Source organism: Cyrtonyx montezumae, unplaced genomic scaffold (genome assembly GCF_038088225.1).
Source record: "Cyrtonyx montezumae isolate F1298 unplaced genomic scaffold, pur_monq_1.0 scaffold_36, whole genome shotgun sequence".
NCBI lineage: Eukaryota > Metazoa > Chordata > Aves > Galliformes > Odontophoridae > Cyrtonyx > Cyrtonyx montezumae.
Genome location: NW_027072041.1, coordinates 7650392 through 7671092, shown reverse-complemented (window position 1 = coordinate 7671092; position 20701 = coordinate 7650392).

The window sequence follows — 20701 nt, the reverse complement described above, 5'->3', positions numbered from 1 at the left end:
AGTAGTTGGCTGTAATGGAGAGAGAATTCCCACTGTTGTTTCCTAATGACCAGTTCTCTCTTATCGACCAGACAAGAAGAGACTAGAGCAGAATTTGTAACTAAGAGAAAATATTAAAAGCAATTCTCCATGCAATATTGGCTTTGCTGTTTTAATTGTGGCACTGGTCTACACTCTTTGCTTTAACGATATATCAGAGATGCCCTAGAGAAGTGGAATAGGTTAAGGGTTTTCAGAAAGGAAAAAGGGAAAAGGAAGTTGGGCTTAAAAAACCCACAAAAAACTGTAGCAATGATCTGAGAAGGAAAGCTAATTTACTAAGATACTGGAATGCAAAATAACACAATATATTTGGAATTGAAACTATTAAATCAAACAAAATGAGCAAGACAGTGCCCAATAAGCCAAAGACCTTATGCTAAATGCTGAAGGTGAGATGGCTAGCAAGCACCTGCTGCTGGGTCAATCCAAAAGGGTAGAGTCTATGTCTCGTGACACACAAACAGTATTTATCTTTGCCTCTGAGCGGAAAATGGAAAAATGCAAATCTACACAAAGTCCTCTGGGGTACGTAGTTCTACCCTTCTTGAGACAGTTGTACCTGGAGCTATTGGTGATCAGTGTAGCTGGAGCATTAACTCTTTTACTCCCAGTGCACTACATGATGTTATGATGTGGAATGCCAATAACAAAAATGATAAAACCATGACATCATGTTTCTGACTATTATTTCTGTGAATACGATGATTCTGACAATGGTAATTTTAACCTGACTGCAGATTTATAAGCCTAGGTTGAATTACAAGTGAGCTTTCTGGTAGATTGAGAGCAAAATCATGTATAGAGTATATAAAATAAATGGAAGTAACTGAGATAAAAATGCTCTCATCAAATGAATAAGGTAATATTTCTAAAATTTACGTACTCAGTCTTATAAATTACTTAGATGAAGAATTGATATGTATTCAAAATTCTGCAAATGTAAAGCATGAACCTACTTACTGTCAATAATTCAGAGGATTTATTTGGCTTTCGAACTCCCCAATGAAAAGAAAAATGTCCTATAAGTCCAAGAGTCAGACTGGACTTCTCTTGAGCCAAAGGGTAGTTGGCGGGGGGGGGGGGGGGGGGGGGGGGGGGGGGGGCGTTAAGTTAGAGAAAAAGCTTCACTTAACTGATTGCGGCCTCTGAAATTGCAGATTCAGACAGACTACATTTGTGACCCTACGAAAGCAGATATATGTTTAATGATTAAAATAATGTACAACCTAATTTCTTCCAAGCTGTTGATAGAGAACATAAAGATGTAAAGAGAGTATTTTAGGCCTCTGCAGAATACAATGAAACTCAATGTTTTCACATCTACACTGGGAAAATAAAAATTTTAGGAAGGAGGTGCTGTCGTACCATATTTTCTGAACATGAGTATAGATAATCTCTTCAAATGGAAGGTTTGCAAAACCTGAAGAGTAAGTTGAGGCCTGGCAAGGATGGAAAAATATCCTCTTGTACTTTTTTTCTGAACTTGAGCGTTCTAGCTGTCAGAATGTGACCTACAGTTTTTCTACATAGGTAGTGACTAGGACTAAAGTACTAGCTATTTAGAAAAAGTAAACCTATTCTTATCAGATCAGAGCTACACGAAGGAGAATTTAATATTCGTAATGTTTATACAGAGATTTATCTCAGAGCCACTTCTCTCATACATATTATTTCCTGGCCTAATCTAATATTTGCTTGAAATCTTCCCTGTGCTCAATACTTTTTAAAACCATAATAAATAATCCAATTCAATTTAGAAAATAATAATGTTTTCCTCCAAATTCTAATAATCCAGTGATACAATCTGTCCCAGTTATAGTAACATGTAATAATTTCCTTTCCTATTTAATTTCTTTTCCCAGTTCTTTTTTCTTCTCAGTTATTATTATTATTATTTTGTAAGAGGTTCTTTTGTTCATAGGGTTTGGAATGGGGTAGCAGGGCCTTTTTGAACTCATGGTTTCATTGTATCTCTTTCAGCTTCTTCCTTTAATGTATTAGATATATTACTCCTGAAAAAACATGCATAATCACTAATGGATATTAAGCACTGCCCTGCACAAACATTTTATTCATTTAAAATTCAGTATGATAGATATCCTGTTTTTTCCTTCTGATCAGTTATCTCTTTCAGTTCATACAAAAGAGGTATGTGTGGTTTCTTTCACTGTTTTAGGTACTTAGTGAAGTCTTGCACATTTTTTCTTATCACATAGAACGTACTAGACCCATGACGAAATTCACACAGTGTAAGGAATATCTCTATACACTCTCAAGTCCTTGTAAGTGTTATACTGTCTAGTTATATTAGTGTTTGTATTAGTATGCATCCCAGTTACTTTTCAAACATCTAGGGCTCAAGTTTTAAAGAAGGTGATACAAGAAATGTTTGGTTGTTTTAAAGGCTATTTTTCCTATAAGCTTAAAAACTACTTTTTAACAAGATACAAGATTCAAAATGAGAGAGCATTCTCACTAAGTGTGAGAGTATTCTTACCGAGCTGTGATTCTGTGGTTCTGATGAAAATTCTATTTTTTTGGGTGTGTTTTTTGTCCTTCTCTTTGGGGATGTACTGAAAAATAGCTAAGGATACTGTTGCTGAAGAATCATTGAATTATTATTACATTATTATTAAATATGGTTTACAATAACAATTCAGTAGCAAAGTGAGAAACTCATCTGTTATAATGTCACAGCAGTAGTCTATTTAGTCATGCAGCCAAAAATGATTGCTTGTTAAACTCAGTTGTTAAGTATGCTTAAGTTCACTCATTATAGAATAAAGAAAATATTCAGGATGTGGTCATGACACCTGGACAGTTAGTGCAATAATGAGATTAGAGTTGTGATTTATAAGGTATGGAATGCATAGGAGATAGTTGTCTTAGAACTGCCCAGCCTTCAAGACTTGTTTCTAAATCAATCTTCCTCCATAATAAAAACAAAGAGTATTAATTGTAGCACATTCTTTGCTTATTATTCAGTTGCATTAGTGACTGTGCATCAAGTTGAACGGACTGAAGAAAATAATAGATTAAATTTTTAAAGAACATGAATAGTTTGAAATCATAAACTCTGTAAAATTTGAAAGCAGCTTCATGCTCGGAGTGTTTATTGCTGCTTTTGATGATGCCTCTGAACATGACTGTGGCACCCAAACACCACGAAAGCAGTAACTCCTGAGCTAGCACAGTTAATTACTAAGGGATTCAGATAGGGCATGAAGAAATGCTTAAGCTTGGAACCTTGTGGCTATGTTCACATTGCCTTATGTCCAAGAAAAGAAAAAGAAAAGAAAAAAAAAAAGAAGAAGAAAGCCATATAAAAAGTCTCAAGCGTGCATATATTTAGCCCATTTAATTTTACACATATGAGTTAACCTTTAAACAGATATAAGCACTTCTAGAACAGAATTTATTATTTCAAGAGAGTGAACAATTTCATGAGTTGACAGGGCTGCTACATAATAGCACTACAGACAAGAAACAAAAGCACAGGTCACAGACCAGCTGTCAAAATTATTTCTGCCTTTTTACTGAAACTTTCAAGTCATTACCCAAATTCCTATTGGGAAGAAATTAGGACAACCACTTTTTTACGCAGACATTTTTGCAGGAACGAGCTACATAAAGTTTGGAGATTTTATGCACCCACTCACTGTCCTCAGAGGACTTCTACTACTGCAACACAGTAGAATCATCATTACTTTACTTTCTTTCCATTCACACTTTCATAAAACAACTATTCTAACAAACTGCCCGGAGAAGCTGTGAATGCCCCATCCCTAGAGATGTTTAAGGCCAGATTGCATGGGGCCCTGGGCAATCTGATATAGTACTTGATCTAGCAGCTGGCAACTCTGTCTGTGACAGAGGAGCTGGAACTTGATGATCCTTAATGTCCCTTCCAACCCAAGCCGTTCTATGATTCTATAAATTGGATGTCCACGTACAATGAATGGCCACTGCTACATGCTTAGAGAGGAAATGTAGTCAGACATGAAGAAGAGAAAATGCTGGAGAATATCTGCTTAAAGAAACATACATGCTGCTCAGAAGAGAAAAAAAATTATCGCCAAACGGTCAACAGTGTAGTGTTGTCCTGTGTTGTAGTTTTGATGCCGGTATTTCACATCAGAGCATCATGCAGCAGTGAAGGAGTTAATGCTGTGGGAGCAGCAGAGGGGCGGAGCTCCGCGCTGGATGCAGGCGGCGCGCTGCCGGGGCGCGCTCTCTCGGCTGCTGTGGAGGTTCTGCACGTGTGCGCCAGTTCCTCCTTAACGTAAGCTCACGGCTTTTGGTTTGGAAACTGTCTCTCTCTCTCAGTTGTTCAATTTTATTAGATTTAGTAAAGTTACCGTTCCTTCTCAGATCGTGCCGTTGTTTTTTTTTTTGTTTTTTTTTTTTTTTTTTGTAGACCCATCTGTTTCCCCCTCCCCCCAGGGCGCACAGCTCTGCTCGGGCAGCCGCAGCCGCGTGGCCACTGACGGTGCGGTTTTTTTTCTTTCCCTTACTCTCTCCCTTCTCGGTTTTCCCTTGGGTCACTGTCACGGATAACACCGTGACATCCTGAAGAGCTGTAGATGTTTTTGCTGTAGCTCTTACAGACGAGTCCAGGTGGTATAACTCTCAGTGAAGAACATGAAGGGCTGCACATGGCATAAGTCTGTTATATTACCCTACAAAGCATATGAGAATATGATAGCTGAACAGGAAATCTAGTCTGCAGGTACATATGAACGCAGTTTGCCAACTGTAAAGGATGATGAAACTTACTGGAGGTTGTTAAAGAGGTGCTTTTCTCAAGAGCTTGTTATTGTTCAGTCCTGCATAATTTGAAGTATAAAGAAAGCATCAATTCATAAAGTTAGAAGTAGCGTCCTTCGAGGAGGGAGAGAGAATAATTCATGCTTGACCTTCTATTTTTACATAAATATCTCTCAGAGGATACATTTGAAGTATTTATTAATGTCATATGAAAAAATAAGTAACAACAAAGAACGCTACAGTAATTCATAGTGATTGATGAGATACTTAAAATAAAGTGGTAACATTTTTCTAATGTGCCTAGGTGACCTGATACCCACCTCATTAGCAATATTCCCTGTATTCTACTCACAGAAGAAGAAAACGTAAGTTTGATGTTTCATGCTATCCTTCTATAGACACAACTGGATGCTACACTATGAAGACACAGCACTGCTATAATACAGAGTTTACACTGCTCAGTCTCAACCTCAGAAAATTGTAATATCTGGAGGTGAAGAGAAGGATATGCTAATCAATGTATTAAGGTTATACCATCAGTGAAAATAAAATGTTTGAATTAGAGATTCCTTGTGTCCCTTTTATTGTCATAAAGAACTCTTTAATTTTGGTTCAACAGCACAACTGTGGGTTTAGATAAAAAGATTAAAATAGAATCATGGTTACAGACATGAAGAACCAAATTCCAGCCCTTCACATTCTCTAAAGGTCACTTGGAATAAGAATATCCATTTCAAAGATGTAATGAAACAGAGCTATTAAAATGCTTATAAATTACAGAAAATTAAAGAAGAAACTTTTCACATTGTTAGCTAGATGGTTGTTTAAGCATGTAGAGTGTCTGACTTCTTTGTTGTGCTTGTCTTCCTTTTGACCTGTGTTTTGAAACCATTATTCTCAGTGGAAATCTACACAGTGTGTATAAGCTAGATAAAAAACTTGAATCAATTTAGAGCAGATCAAATTTCACTTTGATTTTTTTCAGCTTGTTTTTAAAATACCTCTGGTTTCTGACCTCACAGCAGTAGTATTTTTTTCTATATACTCTGATAGTCATGTTTTGTTTGAGTTCATTTTTAGGTTAACATGTCAGTTGTAGTGGAGATTTGATCACACAGAAACTCAGTGTGCTAGTGACAGTCATTAATTAATGCTATTAAGTGGGCAGGGCACTATTAGGTTCACCAATATATTTATCTCAGGAAGGAGGCTAGAGAAGTCAAAGATATGTGCTATTAACTAGGCATTTAATCTGCTTTCTATAATGCACAGCTTGACATCAGGTGGTTTGGAGATTTACATCAAAAATACTGGAGTTATGTGAAGGATCTTTGGTTTGCGGCATTGAAAACTGAGCACAGAAGATATATACATATGTACTTTCTGAGTTGAAATGACCTTGAATACTTTGACAGTTCCTGTTTTTCTGCTAGTTTCTTCTCAGGACTAGAACTCAGTACAACTTTGTTCAGTTTGTAAGGAACAAAATGAAGGAATGAAAGTCTTTCAGCTCTATGTAACTACAGCCTACTGAAATCAAGAAAATGAATGAGGGAAACAATTCTCTAAAGCCAAGCAGAGGCTATGCTAGCTTTACTAAGGTTATTCTATGTTGGTCAAATATAAGTTGCTAAGAGTTAAACAAAAAGTTAACTTTTTTTTACTCCTGTGCTTTGAGATAACTTGTCGGTTGAAACCTGCTTGTTTTATTGGATCATGAGAAAGATGAGAGACTTGTTCTAGGAGTTATTAGAATGACCTGAGGAGATGAAAACTTCAGATCTACTCAGTACTAGTTATTACTAACAGCCAAAATGAGTCGTTGGATTCTACCCATTAGTATGAAAACAAGGCAGAATCTTGACGATACTGGATGAAGTACAAACTTGATGTTTCTTAAACAGTTAAATAGAAAAAAAATACAGAGATTTTCAAAAGAATACAGTTGCTGTCAAGATCAGCATGCATTTTTTTATTGTACTTAATGGAAAGAAAATTATTTAGTATTTTACTTTCTCAGAGAAAAAGGTCTTATGTGACCAGCTCAGGTACATAGAAACCAACGACACAACTATGATCTACAGTGCACTCACATGTTTGGTTATTGTTGATTTACAGCTTGCAGTCCTTACTGCTATTTCCTTTCCTAGTTTCACTGAGCAACTGCTGTTTATTCTTCTTGCTGTTCAAGATTCATCTTTGCAAATCCAACTGCAAATCCCTATTAATTGGGGGGAAGAGGGGGAGTTACTTGACAAAAAAAAAGTAAACAAATGCTTACCTAATCAGCTGTTAACAATCAGTACCAGATTACACGAACATGGTTTGAAAATCAAACTGGGGAGGGGAAGGAAAAGCCCTTAACAATTCATGAAGTAGGTAGTAAATCTAGCTGACAGAAGATAAACTTCTCCAGCACTGCGGCAATGAAAGTGGTGTTGATCTATATAGCTGCAGATGTGGCTCCAGGGTGCAATCTGTCCAGTTGCTCAATATCAGTGCTGCCACATGGGTACTGCAACAGGGAAGATAAATAATAAACCTCTTAGTCAAAGAGATAAATACAATCAGCTGCCGCTAGTTTTCACAGTGAAAAGCTGGTGGTTTCCACTGTCAGGAAGAGCAAGTACTTCTGTGGGGTATCTGATGAACACAAAGAAGAATTAAGAATTCCCTTATTAAATTTATTATTTTAAGCAAGCAAGTGATGATTTTGGAGTTTATCTTCTAGCTTGTAATTAGTTATACCAAAGTATACTCTAAAAATTAAGGCTGTTTAGGCTATTTAGAATACTAAGAGTCTGCTGCTTAACTCAGCTGAACCTAACATTAATGAAAGCAGTTTATCCTGAGTAGTTGTCTGTTTCTACGAGTCAAACAGAGTCTTGTGTACTGTTCCAACAATCCAGAAAGTCAAAGGAGGTGAGCCGTCTGTTTTTTCTCTTCAGTAAATTCAGGGTTGTTTGAGGAGTGGTGGAAGTCAGTGTAATGATTTCAGTTAGAAATCTGAAGGATGTGAGATGAAAACAAGTACAAGTAGTGCATTTCCTAGATGTGCCGGTTAAATAACATGTAAGTAATTATGCCAGCCATCACAGGTGACCACAGGTTGTTTATTTAAAATTTACATGGCCAAAGCACATAATCTGAAGCCTGTACTTCAACATAGCTTCTGTGCTATTAAAAACTGAAACCAAGCCATTAAATCCTGGATTCATTAATGTAACTTTTGACTTTTAATGTAACTTCACTTAAAACCTTATCACTAACATATTTTAATGTTTTTCCCTTTATATCTTTTACACAAAAATAAAAACCTTTCATATTTTTAAAGAACTTACTGTGTTTGAATAATCTTCTCCTGTGATCCATGACACATTACTGACGATCTCTCTTTGCAGATTAATAGGAAATCACTTTTGATGGATTAGTGAGGTTCAGATAAATAATATTACAATGTTCCCTCCTTAATTCTGTCTCAGAGCAAGTGTCTGAAAAGCTGCTGGTGTAAACTGATCAAGAAATCTGAGTGTAGGCTTTAAAAGTGAATAATATAATGAAATTCTCTGCTAGGCAGGTGGAAGGGTACTGCCTGCAGAACTGTGTTTTCTGATGCCATCCAGTGAGATAATGAATCCATGTCTATGGAAATTGATTCATTAATATTTCATTGAGTAGGCTTGAGTACAATTCATGAACTGCCCCTAGAAATTCAATAAGTGAATTCACACAGCTTAACAAATCTGAAGAAAAAAAATACTATGAGCTGATAATTACCAGTGGAATTTGTTGTCTGAAGTGAGCTTTGGCAACAGTATTTTGTTGCTGTTTTTGTCTTCACGAAAGTCTAAACAAAACAGCTGCGAGCCTTCATACATATGTGGACCCAGAATGTGATGCTAAAAAAACATTGAACTGGATTTGGTACAAAAACTTGCCTCTTAAAGCTTTGGTTTGTTTGAAATTAGAGCCTGAGCTGTAGTTGTGTTTTTCAATGGTAGTTATCTTTATAATGAGCTCCTGCTACATAATACCTAAGCCTTGGCAGGTGCAATTGTAGAACCCAAAGCACAAGTTGTGACATAAATCTCACAATTCTCTGCGTTTGAGAGTCTGTGGGAAAGAAAAGTTTTACCCAGCAGCACACAATTAAGCTTGTTATTTTGCTACATTTTGCGCAATCAAAGGATATGGGACAGATGTGAATATTTAAGCTATCCTGGAAGAAAGCAAACAACTGAACCATCATATAAAGCCGAGGTTTGAGGTCAAAAACACATTGGTGCCAGTAGCTCAATTTACTATTCAGAACTGGCATCAAAGGGGGTGATGAGGAAAGGAGTTTCAAATTACTTTGTCTACTAAATAATTAGTCTTTGAGTGTCCCTAAAAACTAACCAATAAATAATTTTATTTTCATTTTGTATCAGTGTCTCCAAGACCATGTTTAACTAACCTGTATTGATGTCTTTTAATTAAACCATGCTTGATATGCTTACACTGCAGTGGTGCATACTGAGTGTGCATGCTAGACATTCCAGATAAAGTAATTATGCTATTTGTCACTGTCGTGATTAATGTGTGACAGCTGTTATGACAGCTGTGCCACTGTTTTGTCACAACACTGTGTTCATCCATAACAAAATTACGTGTCTCACTCGAAGGTACAGAGTTGCCACTATTTCCCTAAGAAGTCAACAATGAAGAAAACTGAGAAGGAATATTACATGAGCTGTGTGACAAATAAGAGAAATGACATCTTTATTTTTCTTTAAATGATGATACAGCTTGCCTGCATTGGAAATGCACATAGCTCACCTCCAGCAAACAAGCTGTCACACAGAGTCAATCCACCACTAATCTAACTAACAAGGTCTTTGTATGTGAAGGGATTGCTTCATAATTTGAATTTACCATGTCAGGCAAGGGTTTAGATGTTATCTAAATTAGCACTGGCCTCAACTTTTCTATCTGTCAGAGTGGGGATGGGAGGGAGGTCAAGAGAAAAAGCAAAGGCTGTGTATAACATAGCTGGAGCCTTATCTTCTTTCTGAGTAGCCAGTCAAGCAGAGCAAAATAAATAATTCCCAACACATTTTCTCCTGCCCTTTTCTCTGACACTTGCACGCCTCCACTTGTTTTAAGTTAACCGAAAACTAACTCCAAAATGAACCTTAAATCATTTAATTAAATATTATTATTAACACTGTCTAATAAAATGCCTTATGAAGTTCTGAGACCAGATTGTAAAAATCATTAAAGAAACTGATGTGAAGAGACAGATGGCTACAATAAAGCACTGTTTCATTATCCTGTAAGTTTTGGTGGTCTGCTTATCGTGCAAGTTCTTGAAGCATAGAATAATGAACCTTGACTTCTGTTCACTATGGAAGATAAATATTGAAACATGAACCTTAGAGTAAGAAAATATATAACCTGAAAAACATGAAGATTTATGCTAAAAAGAGCAAACATTTCAAAAAGTACAACTATTTATTTTTCTGGTAAACTCATTTGGAAGTGATAAACGTCTGTTTTAATTCTACCCTATTTTCTCCATAATTTAGTGTAAATTGGACACATATGGTGTATTTTACTACCTTAACCTAGTCTTAGATATTGAAGAAGAATATTCCTGGTGTTAATTATATTTTATCCCATGTCCAGAATAAAAGAAGCTAACACAATTACTCTTCCTATTAGGCACTTTATTTCGAATATCATGAATGTACAGTGTTTTGCAGTTTAATACCTCTGACCTAAAGTCAGCTCTTTGGAACTAGAAGGAAAAACACATCCTTAATTGATGAAAGAATTAATGAGGCAATTTCTAATTCATCCCAAGGAAACACTGTTTATAGTCAGTTCTCTTCTTTCCAATGATCATTCAAAGACAAGGCAAACCGTTATTTTTTGTATCAGTTGGAGCTAAGTATCATCATCAGCGGATGTATATAACGTAGGTATAAATATTCTTGTATTGAATGAATGAACTGCTATAACTGCCTAAGTATATTAGATCAAGTTAAAAACTGACTGTTTAAATAGATTTTCCCTTCTGTTTTGGAAATATATTGTAAAGTATTCACATTACTGGTTATATACACAGTGAAATATGACAGATGTAGACGGTTAAGAAATTGACTTTACAAATTAAGATATGTTAGGTTTATATGCATTATACTCTTTTTATTCTTCCCCTTCCCTCCCCTCCCCTCCCCTCCCCTTCCCTCCCCTCCCCTCCCCTCCCCTCCCCTCCCCTCCCCTCCCCTCCCCTCCCCTCCCCTCCCCTCCCCTCCCCTCCCCTCCCCTCCCCTCCCCTCCCCTCCCCTCCCCTCCCCTCCCCTCCCCTCCCCTCCCCTCCCCTTTTTTTTTCAAATGTCAGACCTCAGAACACAGCCCATTATCATAATGAAAAACACCACCTTTAAATACCAGGCATAACCTGAAGAGCAGTTAGGCTGATCACCGCTATTACTGAGGGGAATCCACTACTTTTTGTTTCAGATGCTCAGTGAATGGATTGTCTTAGAATGTTTCTTGCTATAACTGTAATAAAATGATGTTTCATTTAATTTACCTCTTTTCCTTTGATGTAATTCTAAATCTAGCTTGGAAATTTCTTTTCATGTGAGAACTGTCAACTCTGTGTTGACAACAAAGAAGAGTGGTTTTGCACAGCTTGACAAAGGATTTCAGAATCTTTCTAGATTACTCTGATTTGACAGCTTAGTGTTCTTCCTCGAGTCTGTCCCTGATTAGTTCAAAAATCATATGGTAAACTTTTCTGAAACTTTCTCTAACTTCTTCAGAGTTTATGTGCAATTCTCTTGCACATCTATATGCAAGAGAAAATATTTTGTAGATAATACTGAGCGCTGTTTAATTTGGTTCAGTAACAGTTTTCATTATGGCAGTAAGATCTGCATGAGATTCATCTTCATTTCTCCATGTATTGGCTGCACTTTCTGAAGATTGCATGTATGCAGCCTCCCTAGAAAGGTCTATTATAATGATTATCTTGATCATTGTCTTTCAGAAATGCATGCAACATCTTTGCTTGTTATGAAAACTATATGTAGGAATATCTATTAAGAAGGGCACAGGCACATACTTTGGAACAAAGGTGAAACTTGATTACTGATACTTGTAGAGCGATGTACCTGTATAAAGGAAATTCAGAAGCTTCACAGCTAATTGTTGATTATATCCAATTTACTGGTATGATCCCTTCACAAAGGTAGAAGTATAAATAAGAACATACTATGCTTAAAGGAGGTAATGTATTTGTTTAATGTAAGTTAACAATTGAAATAGAAGGCCCAGTACTAGTGACATTTAGAGTAACAGTCTGTAGTGAACAGGTGAAACTAGACTATAGATAGTCAGCACTTATTCTGTGCAACAAGCTCAAAACAAACTAGAGTTAGAGTACAGGTAGGCATCACCTTGTTTTCATAGAGGTCATGGGAAATAGCAGCACTGGAGAGATGCCCTTAGCAGGCAAATCACAGCACACTGACCATGTAGATAAAGAAACAGATCCTCATGGCTGGGATGGTTACTGAGGAATTAACTTTTGAGAAGGAATTAACCTCCTAAAAGCTTTGCTGTGTCTTTTTCTGTAGAAGTCTTAAGATTCAAAATATTCCCTGTTAAGTTCAGAGAAAGGGGGAGTGGAGGGTGTCTTGCTTTGTATTCAATTTTTCCTTTAATCTCTAGCCAGACTTGGGTTATCTTTGGTATAATGAAGTTGGAGTGTGATCTTTTGAGGTCACACACATATAGGCTGACCTTCCCCATGATCACACTGACTGTCTGTTCCTGACCTAGTGATTAAACATAGAGACTTCCTAGTGATGCTGTCCTTGGCCAGTTATCACTTCAGACAGTAATACTAAGTATTTTCAGTTAGTTTTCTTATGTAGCCTTAGTCTGCTACATTGAGGCTTTAACATTAAAAGGCAAGGACAGAGATAGTGTCCCTGAGAATGCCTAGGCTGTTCCCAGGGTTGATGAAAATGTACTGCAATCCAATATTAATGTTTTTAAATACTCTATTTGATATGTTTCCTCTTTGAAGATTTTAGCTTGGATGTTCTGCTCTATTAACACAATTTTTTATCATTGTTGCTCTCTTTAATATGCTAGTTGAGGTTAGTCCTTCTAATATTGTATAATATGCTCACATTTTCTCACTTTAATCAAGTGTTGTATATGTTAAGTTCTGTTCTTGCGAATGTGAATAAACTAGTCCTTTATGTCATGCATAGTTCAGAAAAGTGAGGAATATTAACCATATTAAATAAAATGCTTGAGTGCTTAATGCAGTCAGGCTTCTAGAAACTTGTATAGATCTAGCTTATTTCCATGGCATAGTATTAATGCTTGTACAGATGTACCAAGAGTAATCGGGAAAGTTAATGGAAAGAAAAAACAAGAGAGAGAAAAGAGAATAAGAAAAAAAGTTAAGGAATTTAATTCTTCTAATTGTTTATTTATTTTTTATGACTTCTCAGAATTTGAATAGATTCAGGATTCAATCTCTGACCTTTCATTGTACATATCCTCTGTCCTTAATTTAATACTGTTACAGGTAGAAGTTATGTGCATGAAAATGTATTAATCATCTCAGTTTTATTACATCAGCCAAAAATGTTACATGACCGATGTCTTTATCTTTTCTAACATTCTGTACTATATTCAAAAGACATTTAGCAGACATTGGCTTTGAGATAACCTCCATATCTTAGCTGAAAAGAACATAAATAACCTTCTGCAAGGACAGAACACATGATATCTTTGCAGGCCTTTTTCTGGTAACCACGTTTTGAAAGCCAAAACTAAGCAAAACTCAGAGTGTGCAGTATAATATCTAGGCTTTTCATTCTAGGCTTTTTTATTCCTGTAAAATAATGTAAGTTCTTTTCAGAGATTTCTCTTCTGTTTAAAATAAATAGTATATGTAGATGAAGAAATCTACTCATATAGGAGTGCATATGTATAGAAATAGAAATCTATATCTAATATAGTCCTATCTATTAAATGTGTGTGCATGTAAATAAATGTCTATAATAATTTTAAATGAACTGCTTGCTAAAAGAATTAAAACTACAGATGAACTGTGAATTGGGTAAGTAATATAATGATTTCTTTATTACTCAAAGGAAAGGACATTTGTATCTTCTATGCAAAGCTGAAGGAGCGCACTAGACAGCTATTGAAGGGTGTCTGGAATTCCACAAAACACAGATTTTATCTCAGGACAGGTGCAGCTATAAGTGGTAGAGTATCTCAGGCTGCAATTCCCTAATCATTTTTATATAGAGCACTAGGAAAGCACAAGCTCAAATCTATAGCTGCTGAGAAGTCAAACATTTCAATACTGATGTCCATTTAATTTTGGACTCAAAAATAAAAGTTCAATCATTGTTGCTATTAATATTTATCCAAAATCAAAAACTATGTTACTGCTTGTAATAAAATAAGTTTGTGTTTTTTCTTTTTTTAATTTTTTTTTATTACATTCCTGTTGCAAAATTTCAGTGGTTGATGATAAAGAGCAAGTATTACACTTTTACAAGACTGTTGCTTTCACTATCCCACTTATAATATCCAAATATTTTTGGGAATATTAATCCAGTGATTTTTTTTTTTCAAAACAGCATAGGGAAATATATAATTTTTCTTCTTTTTTGTATATGAAAACAAAGTGTTGTAACACCAATAAAACCTTGAACACTATTAATCCGGTGGAATAAACCTTGCACAAAAGCAGTGTTTTGTGTCACACTGGCTTTTTTTGTGTGCTTTCTCCCGCTGGCAGAGTGCAAAGTTAAGCAGGCTATGGTAGTCTGCTCCCTTAAAGGCACCTGGTTAAGGACCTTTTACAAGGCCACAAGGGATAATGAGAAAAGGAAGCAGTGATAGGAACCAAGTCTGGGCAGTCACACTAATTTAGGAGCACTTGAGAATTTGGGCATGTTTATTCCAGAAAGATTATCTGATTGAGGGCTTCTAGGGTGGGAAATAGTCACAAGGAACAAACCTCTTAGTCATACTAACTGGTGGGCTAACAAGCTATATGCACCATTTCTGGAAGAATGAACTTTGCAGATGATAATATTGTGGACCAAGGGGCCTGGTCTGGGAGAGAACAGACTGCAGAGTTCTGAAAACCCGTGAAAAGAATGAATGGAGAAGATGGAGTAGGAGGATACAGAGGTAGGAAACAGTATAAAATGGCTGGTAATATGTGAAGCATGGTTGGTCAGCCTGCTTGTCTGTCCTAGCCCTGCCCATGATCATGAGGATCCTTCCTGATACCCTGTGTTTTCTTTCATTTAATCTTTTCTTAACTCTCTCTTGTGTTTGCACTCTTTCTTCTATATATATGTGTGCTGCAAGGACTACATACCAGCCACTAGCAAAACCTGGATGTGGGTGAGTATAACTCACTGGAGTCAGGTTGGGGAATGAACACTCTGACATGAGCCAGCACCTCAAGCAAGTTCAGGGCCTCAGCATCAGTTGCTGGTGTGACAGGTGTGTGTGCAAGTGGAATTGGTGCCAGCTACTGAAGACAGACTGTGGGGTGATGGGTACTGATGCAAGTGGGGGTTCTAGCATCAATAGTTTGAAGGGCTGTAGCTCTCTGGATCAGAAATCATTCTAAAGATTTTGAGCCTGGAATGACAGCTATTGGAGGGATTGCTGTGAGAGAACTGAGTGCCAGCTGCTGAAGTCAGGCTAGGGTACAGACCATGGACTGTGATGCCAGCTACTGGAGCAAGTGGAGTCCCAGCATCAGCTACAGAAGCCAAGGGGCAGCTGCAGTGTGTGCTCCCAAACCTACTGGGGGGGACTGGCCTGAGTAAGGGGAGCACAGGGCTCCACATTGGAGGCTGAATCTGGGTGATGGGTCACAAGCCATATGCCTGCTGCTGACTGCTCGGGGTCAAAGTGTTTGTACATTCCACAGCCTGGTGTTCATGGGGTGTGCATGTGCATTCACCTGCAAACATTCGGCTGGACCACCCAGGCAGCAGCAAGGGCGTCAGATCTGGGCTGAGGTATCAGGTAGGTGGTAGGGTGATGATGGTAAGCTCAGGGAACTTTCAGATGTGATTGGCCTAAAGGATGGATGCCTGTGTGCATATCTACAGTGAGCTTCAAGCTGGATTAGCTGGTGAGTGCATAAGATGGTCCAGGGTTTCTGGATGGACAGGGTGGCTGGGCCTGTACTCCAAGTATCTACAGATGTGTTTGTGATAGTGAACAAACTGCTGTGTCTGTGTGCCTCAGCTGATGCACTTCTATCTCTACCAGCTAAAGAGGAAGGAGTCTTGGCTATTGGTGGCTGTTTACCTGTGTTCCATGGTATGTGCTGTTGAAGGCAACTTGGGACTGTGGCAGCCTTTGTGACTGGAGGTGTCAATTCCTGTCCTTGGCTGCATGTGTGTGTGTGCTCCTGGCAGATTTGCTACCAGTTAAATCTACAAAGGTGAAAGCAGCAGCCACAACCCCCAGCCTGGGCAGGGATCCCCTGACCTGGATATCAGGCTGGGTGTGAGTAGCCATGCAGAAGTTGTCCTGGGCCTGAGACGTACTGCTGGAGATGATATCTGCATGCTCCATGCTTGTCACTGCTATCTCACCTGACAGCTGTGGTAAGTGGCATCAAACCAGGCAGCTTTGTCAAAGGCTGCTGGTCAGAGACTTGTGTCAAATTCAAGTCAGTGTCAGGACTTATGCAACAATTGCTTCCAAGTTTTGCTTTAATACCTGGGGTTTGTGTTACTGATATTAAATAAAATTCTTTGCAATGAATTTTAAATCAAGTAAAAGCTCTCATCAGAGATTTGTTAAAAGCAGACTAACAGTTGATCTCTTTTTTTCCTCTCCTTTTTAGTAGAAGGGTTTTAAATTATATATTAACCAAAAAGGTAAACAGAATAAAATGGGTAATTAAATATTAATGGAAGATGTAGTGGAATTGTCCTGTGCAGCACTTAAAATGGTCTGAATGATTGAGCTGTGAATTGCTCTCCCTTAGGTATTGAAAAATTCATCAGCACTATTTAATAAATGTTCGTATTCGTAGCCACTCATGTTTTCACTACAGCACTTCCAGTAGAGTGCTTACTAAAGAAAACATTTTAATGGAAGGTGAACTTTCCTGTACAGTGAGTCACCTTAAATTATACAGACTATGTGGCAGAGGAGACAGAGAAATCTCTGAACTGACAAATAAGAAGTCTGCATAACTTATGAGCATCTTTTGTTAAAGAGAGCTGCCCATGGATGGTAAAGGGCTTTCTGGGTCCAAAGCTATTTTGATGCTTTTAAAAATTCATCTTGTTTGCATTTTAAAAATATTTAACCTTTCTTGTCTGTGTGAAATCATCCTCCAGGATGACTTGGGCTAAGGGTGTAATTATTACTATAAAATCACATACCTAATGTAGAGGAAGAGTGGTAAAACAAAACTTGCACCACCAATAAATCAGACTTTGAAGTTCTTTTCCAGGTGACACTTTCATGGTCTAAATTTGCATATGTACCATATTAATATTATTTAAATATTCATCAACAAAGTTACTGGGTTAATTAATGAATTCACTTGGAAGCCATAGAAAATGAACAAGAAAATGCTGAGTGCTTAGTGTCCCAATATGGAAATTAGGTAAGAATGCCTCTGCACGATGTGAGCATTTTTTGCGTAGCTGAGGTGCAGTGGCCACTCGAGTCTGGAGGCAACACACTGCTGCTTTTAACCACTTCCACTTCTCATGCATGATAGTCACAGCAGGAAAGAAAGCAATGGTTTCTGTTTTCTGTAGTCTGGTGGAGATGTGCTTCTAGAAAGCCAGTGACTATGGCATAGTCTAACTGTGTCCTCCCTCTCTTTCAGAGGACAGTTTTTGAACCGTGTGGCACATGTTATTTCTCTCATTAGTGTGCTCATGTCTGCAGCTTAGGGAAAAAGTGAGACTACTCATAGTTAGTGTGCAGGTGAAGTGTTAGCTGTAGAGAGATGTTGTTATAAGTTATTAATCCAACCGAGGTTCTTTCTGAATTTTAATCTCTGAATCTGCTCATTTATTCTCCTCAGCAGTAGCTTATCTGATGACAGTCTGGCGTTCTGTGCGCTGGCTGTTCCAGACATACATTAGAGAAGTTTTCTCCAAAACTTCTGGTTTGAAGTGAGGTTGTCTTGATTGTGCCATACAGGTACATATGATAGTTTCACTTATATTGCTGCGGCAGATGGCTGACATTTAGGATAGAAGCACCCGTTAGACCAGACAGTTACCTTCAAAGCTGCAATAACAAACAAACAAACAAACAAAAACTTATGAAAAGAGGGTACAATAAACTGTAGTGAAGAAAGGATAAACTTTGCATCTCAAAGATACACCTGGTAGAGTGGAGTAAGGCACACAGAGGCCATGCAATCCCATCTCTTTCACATACTGCAGTTGGGATCAACTTGCATCTGCAAAGAAATAGGCAATTGTTTCATTCATTATGATTGAAGTCACAATTTAACATGACAGAAGTTGAAAATATTTACTATATTGAGAAATTTTGTTTGTCATTTGCCCACATCATAAATGGCTAAAATGGGGAGTGCTTAAAAGCTATGCACACAGAATTTTTTCAAATAATCAGGATCATTCTTTAACTGCAATTAAAATCTATTACAAAAAAAAAATCAGAAAGGAATAAGCCAGGAATATTAATATATATTAATAATATAGTCTGTAAAAAATTCCAAAACTAGCCAGGGTTTATTCCTCAGGTGTGGCTCAGGATTGCATCTGGGAAAAGATTATATTTAAGGGACAAAAACAGTGTTTTGAATTTACTTTGGTGGATTTGGGGACATGCTGGAGTAACTGTGGATCCTATTAATGTAGTGTGGCATATAGAGGTAATGTGGGAGATTGGGCTGCCACACAATTCCGCTTTGGTGCTATGCCAGCATTGCTGCCAACTACCTTCACTTAAATGAAAAAAGAAGTCCCCTAATTTGGAGTGAAGGTTAAGATTTGCTTTTTGCTTCCTTGCAGTAGAGTTCAACATAACTGAGTAAGCTGAGTTGTTCTGTCTGCAGTGCTGGCTTACATAGCTTAACTGATTTTAGTAATTTCACTCAGACAACCCCAGTAAGGAATACAGCTCCTCTAATGATGAAGATAGAAGCTCACTGGGAGATTTAGGTGAAAAAACTTTATGCTCAAAACACCAAGGGTGGCAAGAAGATTGCTTCTAGAGCAAAATCTTAATTTTTCAGATAGACAGAAAAAGATGACATTCTGCAATACTGTTGTTTGATTTTCTCCATCAGCAACTACACGTATTAAAGTCCATGAATTACAGGCAAGACATCACTGTAATATCATTACAAACAAGATAAAGGATCATCTCCACATAGGCTCAGTGAGGTTGATCACTTGCTGCAGAAGGTGTAGGATTTTGTCGATAAATAAGGAAGTCCTGAGATACTTTATTGAATAGACAGTCATTTTGTCTAGAAATGTAAATTGTGGAAGACAGTCTACCAGTACACATTTGTATATAAGTACCAAATGAGATGACAGTAGAGAACAGTAAGAAGATCACTGATTATGACCAGGTTTGTTCCCTACCCCAGAAGAAAGAAATAATAGATTAAAGATACTGGCAATTCTGATTTTACAGTAAGTGAAGGCCAATAGTATCCTGGAGTGCATCAAAAAGAATGTGGCCAGCAGGTTGAGGAAAGTGATCCTTCCACTCTGCTTTGCCTGGTGAATCATTTTCTGGGCTCCTCAGTAAAAAGAAAGACAGAGATCTCCTAAAAGAATTCCAGCTAAAGTCCACAAAGATATTAAAGAGCCTGGAACATCTGTATGAAGAACGACTGAGTAACCTGGATCTGTTCAGCCTGTAGAAAAAAAGACTGAGAGGCAAACTGGTAAAGTTTTAGAAATACCTAAAGGAGGTGGGAGGCAAGTGGATGAGGCCAGGCTTTTTTCAGTGGTGTGTAGTGATATGACAACAATAATGGCCAAAAACTGGAACACTGCACCATCCATACAAATATGCGGAAGAACTTATTTACAATAATAGTGACAGAGCACAGGAACAGGTTGCCCAGAGAGGTTGTGGAGTTTCCTTCTATGGAGATATTAAAGACCTATCTGGATGCCTACTTGTGAGAGCTATTGTTGAGTACTTGCTTTATCGGAGAGTATCTACTCGAGTTTTCTTCCAATCTCTAAAATTCTGTGATTCTATGAAGCTACAGAGAGAAGATTCAAGGACCCTTGTCAGTTCATGCATTTTCTAAAAAATATTTTGGTGAATTAATAGAATTCAGAGCATAATTTATTTCTACAAGAAAAGTGTTTTTGACTCTCAAAGAATCACAGAATCATAGGGCTTGGAAAGGACCTCTGTAGATCATCATGTCCAACCCTCCTGCTAATGTAGGTTCCCCATAGTAGTTTTCACAAAAAAATGGGTCTTGAATACCTCCAGGGGAGGAGACTCTACAGTCTTTATGGGCAGCCTGTTCCTAGGTTCCTAGGTTCATAGGTTCATAAGGTTGGAAAGGACCTACAAGATCATCTAGTCCAACCATCCTCCTATCACTATCCCTACCCAACTACTAAATCAAATCCCTTAGCACCTCATCTAAACGCTTCTTGAACAGAAGCTTTAAACAGCTTCCTGTGCTCTATCACCCACAAAGTAAATGAGTTTTTCCTCAAGTTCATATGGAACTTCTTATATTTCAGTTTGAGCCCACTGCTTCTCATTCTGCTGCTGAGCACTGGTGGAAAGAGCCTGACCCCATCCACTTGATACCCATCCATTAGGTCTTTATACGCAGTGTTAAGAT